We start from the raw sequence: 8080 nt of genomic DNA on the forward strand, positions 1-8080 counted from the left end.
GGTAATCACTGTACCTTGGTGATAGTGTTTTATTTTGCTGGGTTGTCTCTGTGGGTAATTCTTGGGTTATTAAAAGCTGCTGCAAAATATCGTGTGTGTGTGCACACGTGTGTGTGTATTTTACTTTGGTTTAATAATAGCTCTGAGTGAATTCACCTCTAAAGATTTCTAAAGTGATTTAACATGCTGCTTCCTACAATAACAGCATATTTCAACAGGAACACTTAATTCTTCTAAAGGTTTATTTGGTTTCATACTCTCTTTATCTGTCATGCAGCTAATTTATGCCTCTTCCACTTATATGAATTCAGACTGTGTTTGTTCTACGTTTGTATAAACACAGAATAAAGAAATACTGAAAATGGCCATTAGCTTAGAGTGCTACATCAATTTAAAACTTGATTTAGATTTTACCCTAAAGGAAATAAATAGGATTCAGCACTAGGTGAAGCAGACGGAGCTGAATATAGGAAAGTCACTCCATGCTAAAATTCCAAACAGCTCAAGAATTCAGGGTACAAATACAAAAATATGACTGCTGAGTTCTCTGGGAGGAACAAGAAGGGGTTCATATTTTATTCTTCCATTACTGGGTGAACATTTACATTATTATTAACAGGGCAACTTCAGCCGTTGGTTTTAAAACTTAATATCTCAGCAAGAAAAACAAAATCACGCTTTCTGCAATGGGAGTAAAAAGGAATAAGAGGAAAAGCTAAGAACATAAGGATTTGGTTCTAAATGATGAAAGCATAAGGTTGAGGATAATAAAAAATTCTTCAGGTACATATGAAAATTCTTCAGCTATGTTTAGTTTGGAGCCATTTTTAACCATGAGTTCATTATTTTTAAGGACTATAAGGCCTAAATTTTGCTTGAAACAGTGAAAAACAGTGCAAAATAAACAACAAATAATCATAATATCTGCTAAATATATTAAAGGTCTGTATTCTGATGTCGAACTTGGGGACTGGAAGACAGATGAACAGGAGCTAAATGCTATATTTTTCTTATACCATGGAAATATGATTTCCCATATTCAGCTCTCCTAAACTGCTTATATTGACCTACATTTATTATTGTATTGGATTTTTTTCTCACCCTTAAACATTTCTCCAAAATATCTATTCTTTATCTATTGTAGGTATAGGTATTAACTATAGTTCCTTCTGGCAGGATGAGGAGTACAGCTACCTGAATTAAATAAAGATACTCCAAATTCAAGACACAACTCTGAACTGCACATTTCTGATATGTATTTTCTGAATTTAAAGTAGTAGCCTGAGGAACTTTTAAGTATTGTGAATGCAGTAGACTGGTGGGCTGAACTCCTGGTTTAACATCAACATGTAACCAAAAAAACCCTCTGAAGTTGTTTTCAACCACAAAAATCCCAAATTGAGCACAACAGAAGCAAGTCTTATGGCATCTGTAACACACTACTGAGTAGTAAGTACAGCTTATGAGATACTTTCTTACATGGAGGCATGTTTTATGAGTCACTCCACCAAGAGTAGGAGGAATACTTATAAAGCAAATACTATATCTAAGTGGTTGAACCGCTTCCTAGCTCTGTAACATTTGAATGGCTTTCACAGAAACTAGGTCACAAAGGCTGCAGCAATTCATATACCCTTTGGCACTTCTCTCGAGTTACAGAAACACTTCTTTGCATGAAGTGTTTTGATAGGTCAGGCAGGAGCAAGGTTGGTTTATATCGTGAATATATCTGTGTTTCAGATGGAAGTCTTTTATCAAGGACAGAGATTTGGCAGTGATCCCTAGATGTAATGAAACACTAGCTTTGTTCTGTATACTCTGGAAGATTATTCCACAACCAGTTCCACTGAGATATACATTATTAGCATGTCTCAATGCTAAATACTGCCTATAATTAAATTAAGCCACTCTTACACATTCACAGAACTAGAACATAAAACCATGGTTCTCTCCAAAGAGGCAGTCCTCTTCTCCCTCTTATCATTGGGTATTTCTCACTTACTTCTTCTCTTCTGTTAGCAAGAGCTTTCATGCAGATACTTGGTCCCAGAATAGGATCCAGGAACTGGCATGGCTGAAGGCTAATCTTTGAATCTTTGCATCCCACTCCACCACCAACCCCTTTCCGTCCGCACTAAACGTCAGTTTAGTTTCTAGCCATCCCAGATGTGGATTTGCGAAATATGTGTGGGAAGAGGCACAGACTGTCCATCTCCATGGCTACAGAGGTTTTTGCAGACTTCAAGAGACCTGTCCTGGTTTTGTTAAAAACAAGACCAGTTTCTCTTTTAGTGAATTTTCCTTTCAGCTAAGTTCTTCTAAGTAACTGCACTTTTCTGAAGTTGGCTGCTTGTTTTTGCACAGAGAAGCAATGGTATGCAAGGTCACTGATAAAAACGCATGTCCCGTAAGTGAGGGGGCATATTTGCAGGGAGGAGTGAACAGAATAGGTGACCAAAATTTACCAACTAAGTATTCCATCCCATCCATGTCATACACCCTATAAAAGCGGGAGATCACGAGGGTCTCACTCTCTTCGACTATGGCCGGCATCTGAAGAGGACCCTGCCAGTCGTCCCTGTGATCCAAGGCCTGGTTCCAGACCCCACATCCCTGAATCCAGTTCCTGTTTGCTGCATAGTCCAGCCCAGGGCTTCCAGGTGCCTGGCCTGCAGCTGCTGGAGCAGAGCCAGCTCTGCTGAGCTGCGTCGGGAAATTCAAGATTGCTTTTGTATATTTTGTATTATTTTCTCTATTTTATTAGTAGCATTAGTAAAGCATTTTTAACTTTTTCCAACTTGTGAGTCACTCTCTCTTTTCCTCCTATTGCTTTTCCTTGGTGGGGAGGGTTGGGGTAGGGGAGGAGTGGGTTAACAGAGAGCATCTGCCACGGTTTATTGTCGCCCTGCATTAAACGGTGACATGACCATATAACCACAGCTTAAATTAGGTTAGTTTTCACTAGCTCCTTGTACTTTCAAGGGAGAAAGAGTGGTTCCTGTTGTGATTTACCATCTGTCACAGGTAAACATAGGATCTCTGAACCACCTTCTGGAGGAACCTAAAATTAGATGACTAAGGTTAATACTCCTCTTAGTGTGAAAACTGACTTTATTTTCATCTCTCACATGTTTTAACCAATGCTTTAAGATTGGCCTTGTATAAATATAGTAGAATCTGGCCCAGCATCCCTACGAACTCATGCTTGGAAAGGATGGAACTTGACTCTGACATTTCCCTGTCTGCATCAGAGGAGTATACACCTGTCTTCTTCAAATGTGTCAGAAATGTCTTAAGATTCACCTTTCAGAATGAAAAGGACCCATAAAAACTAATGCAAATGACTGCACAATATCAATGAAAATATTCACCATCAGTAAAGTACCAAATGAGAAAAGCATGTCATGAAACGTTGTGTGCTGTGCTGCCCTATATAATAATAATAACAACAACAGAAATAATAATAATAATAATAATAATAATAATAATAATAATAATAACAATAATAATAATAATAACACCACTTTAATATGTTGGTATCTGACCTACAGTCACTAAATGTGTATTGGATTGTCTATTTTTTTTATTCTCTCTGTGGAGCAAGAAGGTGATGTATTCCTTGTGTTGGAGCTAATTTTTTGCATTCATGTATTGTCTCACTTGGGCTATATACAAACTGTGCAGCCTAGGAGAGCTTTTGGACTCCCAGTCATACTTCATCCCAACTCTCACATCAGGGTGAGGCTTGGACTTTTGTTAATTGCCCTTCCTATGTGCCCTGGTTTCTGCAGAAATGAAACCCATGTCAAGGTACAGGCAGGACACTTTTCTGATTCAGTTAATTTGGGCCTCAATATAAGTTGGGTTTTTTTCTATTAACTTCAAACAAGCACAGCCATATTAAACATGTTTAGAATTTAATTCTCTACTTTTAACCTTACAAATCACACAAATGTACTGCATCTGGGATACTTCTGTTAGGCTTCTAATGTATACTGACTCTAATGCATGAACAAATTGAAAAGTGAAATTTACCCTTCTCCCCTTACCCTCACTCAGACATGCAGCTTTATACCAGTAACAATTATATCTCTGATTTCAGAAACTAGACTTTTCCCTATTTGGGTACTCCCTACAGAAAAGGAAGTCTAGATATTGAAAGCTATTCACATCAGGCCTGTGCAGAAGGCAGACGATTTTTCAGGAAGTTAGTTTCATGAATCTAAGGCAGAACACGCTTTGAAGTAGAACAGGCACTTTCCAGAGGATATTGTGTTGGCTGTATACTGGTTATCAAGGAATTGTACAGGATGCATATTCAAAAAGTTTCCTGAAGGAAAAATCAGAATGAGTCGGGTTGTCTGGGCAGATTTGAGTCATTTACGTGGAGTCAGGGTAACATCTCAACCTTTATGAAAGGCATGGAAAGTTATTTTTTTCTTCCCAGAGGGATAAAGGGAAGTTAGGCTAAAAGTTAAGACTAAATGTCAGCAGCTTTGATTGTTGTGTTAGATGACAGAAAATAAGAGAAACCTATTTTAGAGAAGGAATGAGAAAAGAGGAGAGAAAAAAAATACAAATGTGTAAAAAGGAAAATGTTCTGAGGGTACATGTTCCTAATAAACTTTAATTTAGATAACATTGTAGAAATATGTCCATTAAAAAAAAAAAAAAAAAGAAAAGAAAAGAAAGAAAAAGAAAATTAAGCTGGTGAACAAAACAGCCTTCTTTTTGAATAAATAAAGAAAAATCTATATGGATTTTTATATACAACTGATGCAATGGAAACTACTACTCAAATGACAGACCGGCATGACAAGGCCAGAGAAAGACTTGAAGTATGTGTATTGGGGAGTTATCCATGGCTTAAAACGCAAAAGCAAGTTGCACATTTATTTTATTGTGTGGCCATATGTTTCCATTAATGAAAAAGACCAGAGAAGGCTGCTGAAAGCCAAAGAGATAACAGGAAAAATGTTGGTAAGATATCTTTGAGGGAAAATTAAAATAAAACTTCTGGAGCAGATGGAGACCTAGAGAAACCAATGCGTTCCCTAATATATATCCTCAAACATTTTCACTGGAAAATTCCATACCACTTCTATTATAGTCTGGCATTGAAAGGATTTCGGAGCTGTTGATTCTGCTAGCTTTCAGACTCTTTCTGACACTGGAATAGTTTGGAAATTTTAGTGGGAAACAAAGTAGCAAGTTCAGACATATTCTATGAAAAAAATAAACCATTTTCATGGAAATATTCTTTTGTAAAAATAAACTGGAAAAGAAAATAATAGAGTGTCAAGATATACAAGTATAGTTTCCACTAATTGTATATTAGTCAATGTTTCTGTCAATAAACATTCCAAAATCAATGCAAGAAGCTTAAAACTAATTTCTACATGTTCTATCAGACAGAGAGAAACCTGTAACAAGTCACCTTCTGTCAAGAGACACACTAAATATTCTGCCTATCCTGTTAATGAACATAGCAATAGCCAAAGGATTGGAGATAGTAATTAAACTCTAGGTAACTGCCAATGCATAATTAACAAAAATATGTGTCTAATTAAGTAAAGGCTATCATGTGATGCCAGACTGAACAGAGGATAATAAAATCCGGGTTTTGACAGGTCTGATGAGCTTCTCACAATTTAATCTGTGGTATAATGTGCTGTGGTTTGGTTTTCCATCCTTTGGGGGACAGAGTGGCAGCAGAAAATGAGATAGTGCCTTGTCCTCTCTTCTTCATACAGATCATGGGGAACCTTGTGGTAGGAAGGAGAAGTTTGTGCCTTTTTTGGGTACTAAGACCATGAAGATGGGACTACCATTCAAAGTCAGGTAAGTCTGAGGAAAGCAGTAAGCTTACAACATAGATGCAGACTGAAAGAGTTCATTAACTCTGATTTTAGACATTGTATATTAGTCAATGTTTCTGTCAATAAACATTCCAAAATCAGTGCAAGAATCTCAAAACTCACTTCTGTGCTATGCACTTAGCTTCTTCTGAGCTATGTATCCTCATCTTCCTTCCTAATAAACAGAAAACTGGACACTCTTTAGGAATGGTGCATTCATCTAACCACATATAGATGAAAAATGTCTATAAGGACATGAATTGTACTGTAAAAGCATTATAAAACTGATAGCTGAAGAGAACTAGCCTTAGGTGTGAGTGTTCAGATTTGGGTGGATCAGACCTGGCCTGGCAGTAGCAGGGGTCTTAGTTATAGCAACAAATAAATCTTTCACCAACTCTCAAAGGTGATGAGAAGCAGAACACTTTCTAGTGACCTAGATAATACTGTGAGGCTTGCATAAAACAGAACTAAACGTAGAATCATAGAATCATTTTGGTTGGAAGAGACCCTTTAGATCATTAAGTCCAACCATAATCTAAATCTAGCACTAAACCATGTCCCTAGGAGCCCCATCTATACATCTTTTGAACACTTTCAGGGATGGTGACTCCACCACTTCCCTGGGCAGCCTGTTCCACTGCTTCACAACCCTTTCCACGAAGAAATGTTTCCTAACATTCAATCTGAACCTTCCCTGGTACAACTTGAGGCCATTTCCTGTCATTGTATCACTTGCTACTCAAGAGAAGAGACCAACATCCTCCATGCTACAACCTCCTTTCAGGTAGCTGTAGAGATCCACTGCAAAGAAGACTCATCTTGTGGGAGACATCGTAATGTGATGGAGACTTATCTTGTGGGGACAAGGAAGGGAAGATATATCTTCAGATTTTTATTTAATCTGGCTCATTGAACAGCTGTGGGTTTATGCTGTTTAAAATACAGCTTTGCTGTTCCAATATATATGCTTGTGTCTTCCAAAATATACACCTTATTAATCTGAAGACTTGATACCTATGGGTTTACGTGGTAAGGTTTTAGTAGTGGGGCAGTTGTAGGGGTGTCTTCTTGGCTTCTGTGTGAATTAAGGGTGTATATATAAATTTTATAATTCTTTTATTCTTAAACATACTCAGCTGGAAGGAAAATAGTTGTAGTTTTACTAGGGGGTTGTGGAATCAGAGAAGAGTTAATGCAGAAAGGGACCTCTGGAGAGTGCCCGATCAGATTCCTCTGCTCAAAGCAGGCTGCTCAGGACCATATCCAGCTAAGTTTTTAATATCTCTAAGGATATAGACTCCACAGGCTCTCTGGACAAGACTTAAAAGAAGAAATTAATTGTTTAAATTGAATTTCCTGTATTTCAAGTTATGCCCACTGCCTCTTGTCCTGGCACTGGACATCAATAAGAAAAGCCTGTCTCACTCTTCTCCCACCAATCTCCCCTAAGCTTTCTATCTGTTCACTTAAACATGATAAAAATTATTTTATCTAACACTTTCTTCTTGGTAGAACAAATTATTTTTTTAAAAGATCACTTTTGTTGCAGAGCAATAGAAATATTTGTCAGCATTTGTCATTCTTTTTAATGTTGTAACTATGTGTAAATTTTAAAATTAAACACAACAAAATTTTGACTTGAAACTTTTTTCAAGATTCAAAACAGTTTTTTATAAACAACTTTAAAAAAAACAAACCAAACCAAAACAACAAAAACACAAATCAACCCTCTTCTGAATTTTATAAATTGTTTCTACCAATTCAAACAATCTTCTCTTAGGTTAATAAGAGGGTTATAAAAAGTTTGTTATAATACATCAAATGATGTTTTGATTGATCTAAATCTCCACTAACTATATGGCCAATTCTTAGATCAGGATCTGTAATAAAAATTTATATTTACCTCTATGTGATTTTTGGAGTGAACTATAGAAGAGCTCTGCATTTCTCATGTTGTATACGATTTATTGATAAGCATTTTCTAGAGATTCCAATAATTGTATGTCTTGCCAGTTCCTCCTTCTCAAGATTTCTTTTATTATTTTTAATACGGTAAGAAGCATGGAGATATCAAATCTAACTTTAGTTGTTAAGATACTCCATTAGCTGAATATGAAGATGCAGTTGTACTACTTATAGAGGAATGCAACTCTCGGCTTTGGTTCTATTTCTATTGCTGAGCAACCATTAGTCATAATGAAAGCATAATAATAGAAAAG

This window comes from Caloenas nicobarica, chromosome 5, assembly GCF_036013445.1.
Source record: "Caloenas nicobarica isolate bCalNic1 chromosome 5, bCalNic1.hap1, whole genome shotgun sequence".
NCBI lineage: Eukaryota > Metazoa > Chordata > Aves > Columbiformes > Columbidae > Caloenas > Caloenas nicobarica.